Consider the following 14763-nt stretch of genomic DNA (forward strand, 5'->3'; position numbering starts at 1 on the left):
CTCCATCTGGCTTCAGTGAATTTTCTGCTAGGTCTCAAGTAGGTGAGTCCTTGCAAACCTGTGCTTTCCTTAAAAGTCATTTTAGCTAAAATTAAATCTCACAGTGGACCACCACGAGCAAAGGCTGCAAGGGTTGCTTTGGAGGGTGGTATGGATGAGACAGTACTGTGACTGCTTTATTTACAGCTCCTCAGTCACAGCAGACAGCATGTAATTAGAGCAATTTTCTCTGTTAGAGAGAGAGAGGAACACCTTGTCGATCAGCGTGTCAGAAAGGCACAAAAGGATGTGTCTGATGGGCTCTTGAGAGTGGAGGTGATGCTTTCAGAAAGGGAAGCAGGATGTGTTTGCATCTCTCTGTCATTACAGTTGGAAGAGAAAATATTGCATTACTGGGAATGTATTGAACGGCTGCTAACTGAAACTCAACTTTATAACTTGGAAGGATGAGGAAGTGAATCAGCCAAAGACTCTTGGGAATGGAAAAGGCTGAATTTGAGCTGCTGTGAAACAGCAGAAAGCTGAAGGGACTGAGGAGTGAAGCAAACATGGTGGTGATGCTTGTGAACAAGGCAAATGTGGCAGGATTAGCCTACAGCCAAATGGAGGGAGTGCTCTGGCAAGCTATGGAAGAGGTCAGAAGCTTACTCTCTGCAGGTAACCTTACAGAGTTATAGAATCATCGAGATTGGTAAAGACCACTAAGGCTATCTAATCCAACTGTCAACCCCTCACCACCATGTCCACTACATCTTTTTTCTTCAAAGAAAACAAAGGTTGCCTTGGGCCTGGAGGCAGTTTCCTTGGTCTCTGCAGTGGTTGCATACGTGGTTTCTCAGCTTCTATCAGGTCTGTAGTGGGCTGTTTCTGCAAGCTTTTTGCTTAGGGTGCCTCTGTGCCAGAGATGGATGTGAGCACAGACCCATAGATGCCTTTGGAGTGTGAGGTACATGGAGAACAGAATTCAGAGGGTGTGGTGATCTCTGGAACAAAAGGGCAGTGAAAATTCAAGGGGGAATGCTTTTATTGAGGCTTGCTGGGTGAAGAAACAGTCAGAGAGGCTGAGATAACCTCGGAAGAAACAGGGTCTTCAGGATAGCTGAGAACGGACAGGGAAGAGACTGGGTAGGAATGATCTATAGAGAATAATGACCTCAGTTCAGCTGGTGGGTCACAACTCTAATGAAGTGCAGGCTTGTGTTCTGGCTCCTTCTGTCTTTCATGTTTTATATGCCATTAAAAGCAGGACCTGAGTGCTCTGTAGAAGCAGTTAATACAGTGCAGATGAAGTCCAGAAAGATGGAAACACCAACACAAAGGTTGGGAGCAAGAGCAGGGCAACAGAGATAGCTGCAGCACACGCCTACCTCATCTACAGCCAAGAGTGCCACAAAGCATGGAGTGTTTCCCAACTTTGCTTTCCACTGACCTTAGGGCTGAATTTGTTCCAAGTTAGATCACTGTGAAGAAAATGCACTTCTATTCCATGGTTTGAAGTGTGGAACTGAGAGGGTGATAAAACAGTCAGCTGACTTTCTCTTCAAGAGAACTCTTATGTTTGGAGCAGCATCACATGGCCAATAATTTGCTGCACTCAAACAGCAATACTGCAGCACTGTACGAAAATATAATAAAAAATCATCCTGATGCAGGGCTCACCTGAAGCTCAGGTTGGAGGGATGTGGAGCTTGCAGGTCAGTGCAGATCTTGGCTGCCTGGGAACTCCCTGTCCTCCATGCCCTTGATCTCTTCAGGTGAAGGAGCTTTTCAGGTTGGAAGAAGACTAGACTGCTTTGACACCTTCTGGAGTTTGGGACATGGAAGTGAACAAGAAACACAGCGTGCAACTTGCTGGTTATGGGAACACTTGGAGGTGGGAGATCTCAGCTAGTGCTGTGGGGGCTGGTGAAATACTGTCCAGTGTGATGGCTCAATCTATTCAACAAGATCTTCAGTAAACATCACACTGTTCCTTTTTGCCCTCTGGTACTAATGGGATGGAAAGAAGCAGGGTTGGGAGTACGATACTGTATGGCCTCCCCAGGTTCCCAGGTATGTGGTGAAGGTGACACAAGGCAGCCTCCCCTTAGAGTGAGTGTCCCCCTCCAAATCCTGCAGTCTCTAGCCCAAAAGCAAAGGAGCTCTTCTGCACACCTGGGGCTGCGATGCTGGGATTGTTGGGAGCTTTCCCAGAAGATTAGGCTTGTGGCTTTGCCACATCCTTTATTAGGCAGATTTGTTCATTAGGAAGCTTTGTAATCTCAAACATGAGCAACTCAGAAACCCTCTGCGCCACCTGAGGACTGAGAAACCTGAGCTGCACTGCCAGTCTCTGCAGTACATGGTGCTTATTTATCATTCATGGCATCATGTTTGTTTTATGACAAATGAACCTAATCACAATCTTCATGGTGGAATACACAGGAAAACACTCAGCGTAACTATAGCTGCAGGTATAGAAAACCAAACTTAATTTAGAAAGGATACACAGGAGCACTCTAAGCAGCTGAAGAATTGAGTTAATATAATATAAAGATGAAGCTGTATATAATTTTTCATGCTGGCACCATAGTCCCATGAGATAGAATGGTGTTCAGATTCTGCATTAAACTCTTGTTGTGTGCTTAATTCTGAACTAAATCATCATCATTATTTGTTGCTGAAAAGTGCATTCTGGTGTTGGGAATAGTTTTTTTCCCTGATGTTGCAAAGTGGAGGAGGGTAGGAGCTGCAGATCATTTATTAATGCTCTGCTCCATTGTGTCTCTAATCTTTAACAGATGGCTCTGGATGCTCTGGCTAAAATTCAGTATGAGTGTGCTGGCTTGCACAGAGCTTCCTATTTCTGTACAGCAGGGCAAGTTCTGGGCGAGGGCACTGAGTGTGGTGGTCATCATTCAGAAATGAGGTTCCAGAAACTTCAGAGGATGAGAGCCCATTGCTCCAGCTTGGGAGCATGCACATGTGTAGATGTGCTTTGGGTTTTGGTTAGGTTTTGATTCCTTGATGTGGCATTTGTGTGGCCGTGTTTGCTGGGAAACCCAACAACTTGCTTGACCACGACAGCACTATGTGATTATTTTTTTTGTGTCTCTTTGGTGTTGTTTCTTTCTAATACTAGAACAGGAATTATAATGTTTGAATCAAGAGTAGTAGAATCACTGAAGTTGGAAAAGACCTTTAAGATCAACCAATCCAACTGCCAACCCATCCCCGCCATGCCTACTAAGCTGTGACCTTCAGTGCCACTTCTCTGCATTTCTTGAATGCTTTCAGGGATGGTGACTCCACACCTCCATAGGCACCTTGTTCCAATACATCACCACTCTTTCTGAAAAACGTTTGCTGATATCCAACCTGAACCTCTCCTGGTGTGTCTTGAAGGCATTTCTTCTTATCCTATCACTGTTATCTGAAAGGCTGACATCCATCTTGCTACGACCTCCTTTCAGGGAGCTGTTGAGTGCAATAAAGTCTCCCCTGAGCCTCCTCAAGACTAAAAATCTGATTTTTCCCTCAGCTGCTCTCCGTGAGTCTTCTGTGTTCCAGATCCTTGACAGCTTGGTTGCCCTTCTTTGTTTCAGGGCCTCGATATCTTTCTTATAGTAAGGGTCTCAAAACTGAGCACAGTACTTGAGGTATGGCCCCGCTTGGGCTGAGTACAGAGGGCTGATGACCTCTGCTTCTCCTGGCTCCACTTCTTCCAGTACAAGCCAGGATGCCATTGGCCTTGCTGGCCATCTGGACACACTGCTGGCTCATGTTCAGCTGAGCACTGACCCATACCACCAGGTCTTTTTTTTCCATGCAGCTTTTCAGCCACTGTGTCCCAAGCCTGTGGAGAGTGTTGTGACCAAAGCACAGGATACAATGCTTGGTCTTGTTAAAGGTTTTACAATTGGCCTGGGCCTGTTGATCTGACCTATCTAGATCTCACTCTGAGGCCTTCCTACCCACAGGGATATTAACACTTCCTCCCAACTTGGTGTCATCTGCAGACTTACTGTGGATACACTCAATTTCTTCATGCAGATCATCAAGGAAGATATTTAATGGAGATGGGCCCGATATTGACCCCTGGGGATCACCACTGGTGACTGGTTGCCAGCTAGATTTAACTCCATGCACGAAAATTAACCTGCTGCTGGAAGTGTATTTTCACACGTTCCCAACCAAATGAAGTAATGATCCATTAGCCTGCCTTGTGTTGAAATGCATCAGTGTGGTGTTATGTATTCAAAACCACTGTGATGATGTTTCTAAGGAAAAAAAGAGAAGGCACGTCCTTGAGTGTGGCACCAGGCATCCTAGGCTCTCTGGGAGATTTATTGTAAGAGCTTGAGAGCTTTCCTGAGGAGACAGTAATTTGTTTGCCTCGCTAAATGAGAGCTGAAAGGGAGTGATTGCTTCCTATAAATATTTTCAAAGGTCGAAGAGCAATGCTGTCAGAAGAATTAACAGATATAGGTTGGTCACAGATAAATTAGGCTGGAAATGTAGGAGACTCCTGAACACCATGGCATGGCAGAGGTTTCTGGTGAATGTAATAAGTCAAATATCCCTTTAAGATAGAATTCAGTTTCCTGAAAAGGGCCCTGCAACAAATTGTTCCCCTCTGAGAGGAGGCTCTGATTGGTGATCCAAATATTCCCCCTTAGAGCTTTACATTTTGTTGAAAATTGGCTCCTTTGCCCATGAGGCATCTTTAAAATACGTTGTAAACAGCAGACTGCTTTGTGACTGAGCAGCGTGGCTCTAGAAGGATCACTCTTTGATCAGAAGGTGCTGAGATAAATGGTGTGGCCTTTTGTCATTTGGTGACCCAACAAAGTGAAGCAGAAAGCATGGTTTAGCCTAGGCCATGGAGATGTATGTCACAGTGGGGCTGGAAAAAGCAGGAGCTTACAGAATGCTACCTTTTTCAATGCAAACCTCACCTTGCACATCTGGGAAGCTTCTTCCCTACTTTCATTAACCCCACTGAGCAGGCTGCTATTCCTTTCCAGCAATGCAAGGGACTCTGGGCTCCTGCTGAACAAAGGTAGTAAATAGGTTAATTTTCAAGAGTGAGTAGGAGAGACCCTCAGCCATTCCCAAGGCTGACAGCAAACCTGGTCTGAGATATCCAGGTTTCTCCTGCAGCTGTGACGTTAAGGCAGAACGTTTGGAATTCTGCAACTGAGACCTCGCTGCTGAACTGCAGTTCAGCATGAATTAGATGACATTCTACCTCCTGACATCTCCATAAGTCTTTGGTACTCAGCCCAGCCTGGTAACTTCATTAAAATATCTCTGCTGCAGTCAGACTGAGTTCTGATTCCAGAGGCTTTGGGAATGAACTGGACTGACTTGAGAAACCTTTTCTTAAGTGAGAATCTTCATCTGATGGAGTAGTGAAGGGATTTGGGAGCATCATGTCACTTTAATGAGCGTCAACTGTTCAGGCACTTGGACATGTGTTGGTGCACGTGGCTGATATTTTTTAGTGTCAGGACTCTTAGGAGGATGCATCCTTGTCAGTCCAGCTGCTGTGAGAGCCAGCTGGATGAGGTCAGGTTGCAGATGGCTGAGTGTGTTTTCTTCACCTCTCAGGAAAATGAAGCCTCGCATTCCACCTTATAAACTGTAGGGATATACTTCATGTGCTTTCAGACAAATATGGCTACATGCATGCCATCAGTAAAATATGGCAGCCAAAGGGAGGGAAAAAGGTGTGGGTAAACATATTCAAAAGATGCTGGCATGAGGTTGTGGACAAAGCTGTTCCTCTGCCTTTTGCATCTGTTGCTCCTTGTGCTCTTTGCTGGTCCAGACTGGAAAAGCTTCCTCTCCCTCCCAGGTAAAATGCCTGCAGCTATGCATGGCCTGAGGCCACCACATCCTTGTTCATTTCTAAACATTCTCTCTTTTGGGGGCTGTGCACACGTCTGAGAATAGCTCTTCACCATAACTTCCTCCACAGGAGCAGTTATTTATTCACTGGGTTTGCTCTGATAGTCTTTCTGTATTTAATCTAAAAAGAGATTTTCTTTGTGCCTGGGAAGTGCCTGGCCCATCCTCCAAAGGCTCTTCATGTGGTTTTATAGATGCTTAAAAATAGTAACCCAGAAACACATGATGGATAAATATGAATGAGGAAAACACAGATTAAATGTAGTAACAATCAGACTATGTACAGACAGGGTATGTGTGTCTCTCTGAGCACTCTTAAAGCTTCTCTTCCCCACCTATGCTTCAATCTGCTTCTTTCTCTACCTGAATCATCCTTTGTTCCCAGTGTTTTTTGTTTTCCTTCCTTTGCATCTTAATTGCATCTTAATTCTCATTCTGCTCTGCTTATCTCAACACATCATTGCCCTTTCCACCCTGCTCCCACACAATTCTGCCTTTTCCATCTCTCCCTGTTCCTCTACCCAGTTCTTAGCTCTGCGCTCTTCTCTCTGTTCCCTTCTGCTTCCCTTCTTGGCTGTTTCATCACAAACTAGAGTCTGTACCAGAGATGCTCTGCTGTAGTTTAGCTGCCTGGTGCAGAGATGACCCAAACCTACATGAGAACAAGCTGAAAGATGCAGAGACTGAATAAACCGTCCTGGGTGACAGTGTGTTATATCCAGGTGACATCCTGTGGTTAGGATGGAAAAGCCATTTCTGCTGTCCTCTTTGAAGAACTTGGGTGACTCCACTTAGGGACACTCAGAGTAGGGCCAGGAAGGGATTGGGATCTGATTCCTCCCCCCAAAGGTTGGGTTCTGATCTGGGGTGCCAGCCTAGCTAGAAATGTCATTGCGATTTCTATTTACACTTGTCTTGGTCTAAAGTAGGCACTGAGTCCTTAAGCCTCTAGCTGTTGTATTTAAGTGGATAAAAACCATAAAAATGAAGAGCCTGCCCATATGCTGTGTATGCCTTAGTGACAGACCTGAATGTTTATCCATGTGAAGGCCCCTTCACACTGCAGAACACTGTGAAAAGGCCTCAGGGTAAGTAAAAGCTGAGCCAGCCATGGTATAAATAGCTGATTGGAAATACTCTCCATGCAGTTTTTTGTCCCAGACTTCCATCATCTCTTCTGCTTCCAATTTGTAAAGGAACAAAGCACTCTTCATCGTCTTTGGATTATTTCGGATCGAGCTGGGAGCTGTGCAACCCTCAGAAACCCTTTTAATGTTACATCCCACCAGTGGCTATGTGGCTGTCTGCTGGCCTTGGAGCAGGAGGAGAAGCACCTGAGGCCTGTGCCATTTGGGTAAAAAGATGTTTATCAAAGGTTGTGGTGTTGTGTTTTGTCTTTGCACTCTGGAGTTTAGTGGAAGAATGTGGTGGTGGTGACTTGCATTCCAGAGCAAAGTACAGCCTTTTTCTTCCTCAATGCAGTCCTCTTTGTCCATCCTCAGCTCTGTAATGACTTAATTTCACATCCCCTAAGGAATGTGCACTGTTCTAACCTTTAACGACAGAAGAAATGTTGATGGTTCTTGTTACTGTATGAGAAATATTCAGACTTTAATTTCTGCAAGGTCACACTGCAAATTCTTGTGGACACCAGTGGAAAGGCACAGATTTTCCTTGTTTGCTTGGGCTAATAAAATTACCCATTGTCTGTGTTTAAGTTGGAGCATGTTTCCTTCACTCACTTGTAGGAGATGTGTAAACAATTTTCTTTGGGGAACCAAGGCCTGTCACAAGTGGGGTGCATGCTGCTTTTTGCACCCCACAGCTCAGTGAGATTGGGAAGGAAGCAGCTTAGATCAGCTGGTGTTGGGAGCGGGGGAGTGGAAAGCAGTGCAAGAGAAGATGGCTCACCCCTGCCACACAGCTCCTTCTAATATATGGGAATGGGGACAGTGATTTCTAATAATACTCAATACAGTGTTACTATAGCAACTATATGGGGTGGTGAATAATTGGACGGGCTGAAATCCAAAATGCTGGGAGCTAAAAGAGCTCTGAGCATGATTTAGGACTGCCTGCAAACTTGGGTTGCTTGAGTTTTTACATCTAAATGGCTGGACTTGGGAAGAAGCTGGGGGAAAGCTAAGAGCTGCTTCTCTGCTGGCTCTGAAGAGAGCTGTAGCCTATATTATCTAGCTGGTGGTGGGTGGGGAAGATGTCAGCACCCCACAGCATCCCCCTGTGTGCACTGCTTTGCGTGTGCTTCCATCAGGGTCCACAGTCACAGTTCTTCCCTTCGGTGTTCAAAGTGGGTGTGCTGTAAACCAGATCTATGACATTTAGCTTCAGGTCAGATTACATTGATTTGACCGAGGGTGATTTTTATTGGTTTGTTTCCTTGTTTCACTGAAAAAAAATCATTAAAAAAAAAAAACCTCTGTTACAGCTTGGTTCCAAGCAGAATGACTTCCCTGTAATTTTCTCTCTTGCCAAACTGAAGTCTCTTATTTAGTCAGCAGCTTTCAACTGAAGTGCTGCTGTGCAAGAGGCAGACCTTGGTAGCAGCAGTGCTGGGAGGATGCTGGGGACCTGCTGGCAGGGCAGAGCTGTATGTGCTCCCATCCATCTATCCATCCCTGCTCATCCACTCCTCTCTGCCAAGAAACACACCTTAACACACAGCTTAATTTTATGTCTTGTCTTCAAGCCATTGCTTTTTTCCCATCCCCTAAGACAGTGACTAATTCACGCTCTTCACTTCGTGCTGGTACCTGTAGAGTATTTATAGCTTAATCTTGCTCTCCCCATCCCTTCTCCCATTCTGTACAATATACATTTATCTCCTTCTCCAGATTGGTCCCTGCCCCCAGGTTCTTATGCCACCGGATTGTTATTTTTTTTTTTTTACCTGCAGGTTCTCAGCATTCTTCTGTGCTTTTCCTCAATGAAGAAAATCACAAAATTACCCCACTTGTGGTTCATTCATGGGTTGATGGTTGCACTAGATGATGTTAGTGGTCTTTTCCAACCTCAATGATTTTATGATGTGTGCCAGAGCACAAACTATAGACGAGGTTCGGGGTTCTCTTCTTGCCCTGCCAATCCGTGTGGGATCTTCTCTCCTTTATGTTGCCCCATTAGTCCATCAGCTCTTATTTTCTTTTGTTGTCTGTTCCTGGGCTGCCTCTTTCCTCCTTTGTGCCTTGATTCCCTCATTAACACTTTGTCTATTTGATACCAGCTTTCCGTACATGTGTAATGAGTTGACTACCAGAGAGCGCTGAGTGCTGAAAATAGAGCGGAAATTGAACTATCCCACAATCACTGCTCTTCTGCTGTTTCTTAACACCAAACTTGTTGGCAAGAAGGTCAGTAGAAATTTTTTTAGCATAACCTACTGCTTAATCTTAGCTAGTGATCATGTGCTTCTCTTCCAAATGCCCTTTGGCTCACTCACTGTGGTAGACTCTCAAAATGGGCTCTTCCCAGATGATGCATAATGCTTCATTTGCCCTAAAGTCTTCTGGCTTTCCCCTTCTATCTCTTTGAAAACACAGCAAGAGAGAAAAAAAAAAGAAAAAAAAAAAAAAAGAAGATAAAGCCTTCTTACTGTACTAGCTATTTCTCTTTATCACTGCTTGTAACTTTGACACAAATCTGCAGATGAATCAGGAATATCTGCAGAGCTGTCCTGTCCAGCATTTGATATAAAAGCTGCTTTCTTCTCAGATGAATCATTTTACCAGGTGTATCTACTAGAGTGGAAAGGCCCTTGTTCATGATAGCTGTGCATCTCATGTGTAATCGTCTTCCAAAAGCAGCTGACACTAGAGATTGAAGCAGGAGAACTACTGTGAAGGTCACAGATTCATCCTGTGTCATAGAATCACAGAATGGCTTGGAACTAAGACAGGGGAGGTTTAGTTTGGGTATTAGGAGGAAGTTTTTCACACAGGGTGGTGAGGCACTGGCACAGGTTGCCCAAGGAGGTTGCTCCATCCCTGGAGGCATTCAAGGCCAGGCTGGATGTGGCTCTGGGCAGCCTGGGCTGCTGGTTGGTGACCCTGCACGTAGCAGGGGGTTGGAACTGGATGAGCATTGTGGTCCTTTGCAACCCAGGCCATTCTGTGGTTGGCAGGGAACTTAAAGATTGTTGAGCTCCAACGCCCTGCCATGGTCTGTTTGCCCCCCACCAGCTCAGGCTGCCCAGGGACCCATCCAGCTTGGCCTTGGGCACCTCCAGAGATGGAGCATCCCCAGCTCTCTTGGCAGCCCGTGCCCAGGACCTCATCACTCACTGAGTAAAGAATTTCTTCCTAACATCTAACTTCAATTTTCCCTCTTTTAGTTTAAAGCCATTCCCCTTTATTCTGTCACTATTAAACCATATGAGAAGTTGGTCCCCATGCAGGAACACCTAGACTTGTAGTATCCAAGAATTCTTGGTGTAGTTTCTCTTATCCCCCTTAAAAGACCAGGATCTGAACCCTTCTCTGCACAGGAACAGGTCAGGATGGAGGCCAAGTCGGGCATTCTCAGGTTTGGCATCTTGGACCCTGTAATGGAGGAAGGGGCTCTTTGGAGAAAAACAGACTTTCCTGTGGCTGACAGTTAAACTTTGGTTGCAGCTTTCAGTAGAAAATTTGCAGTTGATGTGTGCAGTAACCACTGGAGCTGCTTCAGGATGAACATGTTGTTCAGAGATGGAGCCACAGAGAAGAGCAAGGGAAAAGCCTCTGCTCCTGCCTTTTCCTGTGGCCTCTGTAAGTACCTGGCAGCCACCTCCTCCTGTGTGGCAGGGACTTGGGAAAGCTGCACAAAGCACTGTGATTTGGGAAATTATCCCCTGCTCTTCATGATGGTAGTGCCAGGACCAACATTGAGCTACTGCCTCCCTCCTGCTTCACCAGCACCTGTTACAGCGAATAGATGGTTTGAGTCGAGGTTGCACTACCACAACCTCAGAAGCTTTCAGTAGTGCAGCGTCCACTCTTTGAATCTGCAGAAAACTGTGATTTAGCCACTAACCCTGACTGCAGGGAACCCTCTCCCTGCAGAAAGCAGAGGCATGACTTTGCCAAAGAGATGAAGCTGCCACATAAAGGAGAAGGATTTTAACCTGGGCTTTCAGGGAGGTGTTTGGTCCATTTTTGCAGTGCTCCCCAGTAACACTTCCACTCTAAGTAGAACAGCTTGCTGGCTGTTCTCCTGGGTGGGCAAATGTTTTTTATGTCTCCAGTGTCATGTATCCACAGGCAGGACGTGGAGGGGGGGAGGTTTGTAGCTGTATCTGCTGCTCCTGAAGCAGAACAACAGATGGGATGAGACTCTGAAAATGTCCTTCAGGGAACTGAGATGTCTGGGGAACAGTTCTCCTGCCTCTACTTGGCATAAACTCATCATTTGCAGGAGAAGAGACATGGCAGCAGGTAAATAAAGAAGAGACCTTGAAAGCAAGGACATTCATAGCTTTAGTTATAGCACATCTGGCCCGGTCCTCGTTAAGCAGGAACTGGAGCCAGGAGTTTGATGCTGATTTATGACTATAGTGGCTCTGTCCCATATTCTGCGCTATTGTGAGAGCTTTAACTTTTAGTGTGCTTTTGAAAACTCTTTGATTGACTTTGAGATGCACTCTTGGTGCCCTCACCTTCTAGAAATAGAGGGGAATCACTTAATGTACAAGGAAACCACATTAGTGCTTGGATCAGATCCTGCTGCCTCACCTGCCTCAGCAGAACCTCTGCAATCTGAAGCTGCTCATATGTCTTCACTCCTTGATGTTATATATTCTGTGTCCTACTTGAAGCTATACTGTGTCTTTTCTCCTAATGTTTCTGTCACTGCCAAAACTAGGATTCACCAAAATGTACTGGTCCTCCCATATTGGCATAGGTCAAATTGCAATAGGAAAATTTTGGGTGAAAATCCAAAAATGGGGATTCTGGAGCTTCAGCTGTTCGCCTCCATCGACCTCATGCTACCATGTCTTCTGACATGGATTTCCCTGCTTTTCCTTGGGCATTAGACTTGATCATGATTTGTGGCCAGTACCATATCATCTCTATGTGGGTGACCCATCCCTGGAGGTATTCAGGGCTAGGCTGAACGGGGCTCTGGGCAGCCTGTTCTAGTGATTGGCAACAGGGGCTTGGAGCTTGATGATCTGTGAGATCTCTTCCAGTGGGAGCCATCCTATGATTCTATTTGCTGGCTCCTAGGGCCTTGTACTTCTCTCCCCTGCTTCTTCATGTAGGTACTGCCTTTGTGGAGTTGTTCCTGCCCTGCCCCAAACCTCAGTGGCTGGCAGCTGGTTTTCTCTCTGAATTTCTGTAGCTGAGACATTGCTGTATGTACTCTGCATTGTCACAAAATTAATTTTCTCCTTGAGAGCCCTCAGTGATTTCAGCTGAATGTTGCTGCAGTTGTCGCCCTGTCTCACTGGAAGATTCACACTGCTGGGGTGCTCCAGGCCTGGGGCACAGTGAGCCGAGTCCAAGTGCAAGCTGATCCTCTCTTCCTTTTTTTGTTCATTTTTAACAGCTGAATTTCCATGAGATGTTGCAGTCAGGCATGTGTGCCACAGAGAGAACTCAGCAATCCTCAAAATGTGTGTATCCCTCTCTTCCTTCAGGACTGACATTTTAGCACCATTCCTTCCCCAGCAGCAGCTCTTACCTCCTTGCCATCAAGCTTCCCACGTGTGAAAGTGCCTGGAGCTATAGGGCAACGATTTCTGTCCCAGTTTTATCAGGGCATCATAAGCAGCCAGAGTTGATATTTCTCCCTTTTCCAGGCTGCAGCCACACCACTGCAGATTGCCTCGCAGCAAGGGAGGGAAGCTGAGTTTGTGGGTGTCTAGGAGCCGGCCAAGGTGGATCTTGGGGTACAGGGGGGCTCGAAGCAGAGCCACGGGGGGAGGCTGGGTTTGGGGAGCCACCAACTGGTCTGATTTTTGGGTAGCCCTGTGAAAAGCCTGGAATTGGATTTGACAATCCATACAGTTCCCTTCCAACTCAGGATATTCCATGATTTTATGACTGGGATGTAGCAGCTAGGGGTGTAAGCAATGAACAGCTCGAACTCCTCAGTCATGCTTGAAATGGAGTTGAAATATCTGAGAATCTGAAGAGAAAAGGGACTTAGCCAAATGCATCCAAATTTTGAGCAAATCCTATGGGTAGGGATCTAAACAGAGTTGGGCTTCATTTCAAATCATTTAGAAAGTGTGATTTAGGTGCTATCTCATTTAGGGCTTGGAAGATTTATCTGTTGGACTCGGTGAAGTTTGATCCTTCCAGGGGAAATGTGAGTCTGGTGAAATGAGAATGGATATTTTCATAAGTGGGGCTTAATAAACCTTAGCAAAGAAGATTTGATTGTGTTTTAGGCAGTACTTCAATATCACTGAACCCTACTGACCATCATGTTACGCCTGCTGATACTATCACAGCATCTCACTTTTTATTTCCCTGAATCTGATTTTTGTTAAAAATTAAAAAGGGATGTTTCTATTCTTTTCTGCTGATCATGAAGATCTGTATTTCTAGCAGGAGCAGTTGAAACTTTATGCGAGTTTTTAATTGTTTTTATACTACTCTGAGAGTTCATCTTTTGGTGTTTGTGATATTTCATGCTGCCCAGATTACAGGGGAAGGTTGACACGGACCTGATACTGGGTTTTGCTGCCAGGTCAGACTGGAACTCTCTATAGCACAGAAGTACATGGGGATGGGAACTGCTGACTCACTGTGAGTTCACACTGCGTGCCTGCCTGTTGGCTTTGGGGCACCCATCAGACCCACTGAGCTCTGGGGATGCTTATGGGACTAAAGATATTCAGCATCACCAAACAAAGCCCTGCTCCTCACCAGTAATGTCGGGCTTGGCTTGGTCTGGGGTGCACTGGGATACCCAGAGCAGCAATTCACCAACATGTGAGAGATGAGCTTTGTGTTTGTTTGGGGCAGTGCTGACAGGGAGATGCTTGCTGTTGCAGCGCAGAGTCCACAGCAACAAAAGATACTGTTAATGGCCTGCCAGAATAATGGGGCTGCAGCACAGCACGTCCTGCATTCCCCAGAGTGGATCTGTTTTAATGTTATTAGAAGCTCATCAGTGTTTTTCCTACACGTCCCTCCCACAGGCAGGGCTGCAGCACTCAGCAGCTGAGCCAGGGCCTGATCCTCGCTCCCCTGTTGTTTTCAGAAGTCAGAGATCTGCTGGGGCAGCAGGACGAGCCCCAGGGCAGGGTCTGGGGAAGCTGTGCAGCAGGACCATGTTTCTGTATGATACAGTGGGGATGTGATGCTGGCGGCTGAGGAGACCATCTCAACTGGGCATCCCCCAGACCAGTGCTCTCCAAAATGCTGGAGGCTCCAGAGATAGGATCCTGACAGCAATTTACCATCATATCCCCAGCCCTTCTGCATAATGGATGGTGGGTCAGTAAAGGGTGCTCATCTTCAGCAGCCAAAACTTTCTGGGAGCTGTGGTCCCAGCACAGGGAGGAGCTTTCGATCTGGTGGCTGGTATGATGGCTTACCAGACAGCCAAGGCACTGGTGTGGAGGCTGCAGGATCTCAAATCCTCTGTAGATGGAGTCACAGAAAGAGTTTTACATGCATCAAAGCATATCACTAATTTGTCTGAGACGGTGTAAGCTGTCCTTTTGCTGCCCTGAGTTTGCCCTAGCACATTCAGGACCCATGTAGTCCAAGGGGAAATAGAACAGGAGTGTGTATCCTTCTGGTATATGCAGTTTTCTTGTAGCATCTATTGTGCAAATGAGTTCCAAGATGACTTTGAGAGGTTGGCCATTCCTGTTTGCAAATGCTGTGCCCTGCAGAGCTGTATTCTTCCTGCAGCCAA

At 46.0% G+C, this 14763-nt stretch overlaps 1 protein-coding gene across 1 annotated transcript in view; it reads left to right on the forward strand.

Moving 5' to 3' along the window:
• Positions 1-14763, forward strand: part of RTN1 (reticulon 1) — a 95917-nt gene that overhangs the window by 34017 nt on the left and 47137 nt on the right. The gene's annotated exons all lie outside the window — the stretch shown is intronic.

This window comes from Tympanuchus pallidicinctus, unplaced genomic scaffold (assembly GCF_026119805.1).
Source record: "Tympanuchus pallidicinctus isolate F22 unplaced genomic scaffold, pur_lepc_1.0 scaffold3, whole genome shotgun sequence".
In the NCBI taxonomy this organism is placed as follows: domain Eukaryota; kingdom Metazoa; phylum Chordata; class Aves; order Galliformes; family Phasianidae; genus Tympanuchus; species Tympanuchus pallidicinctus.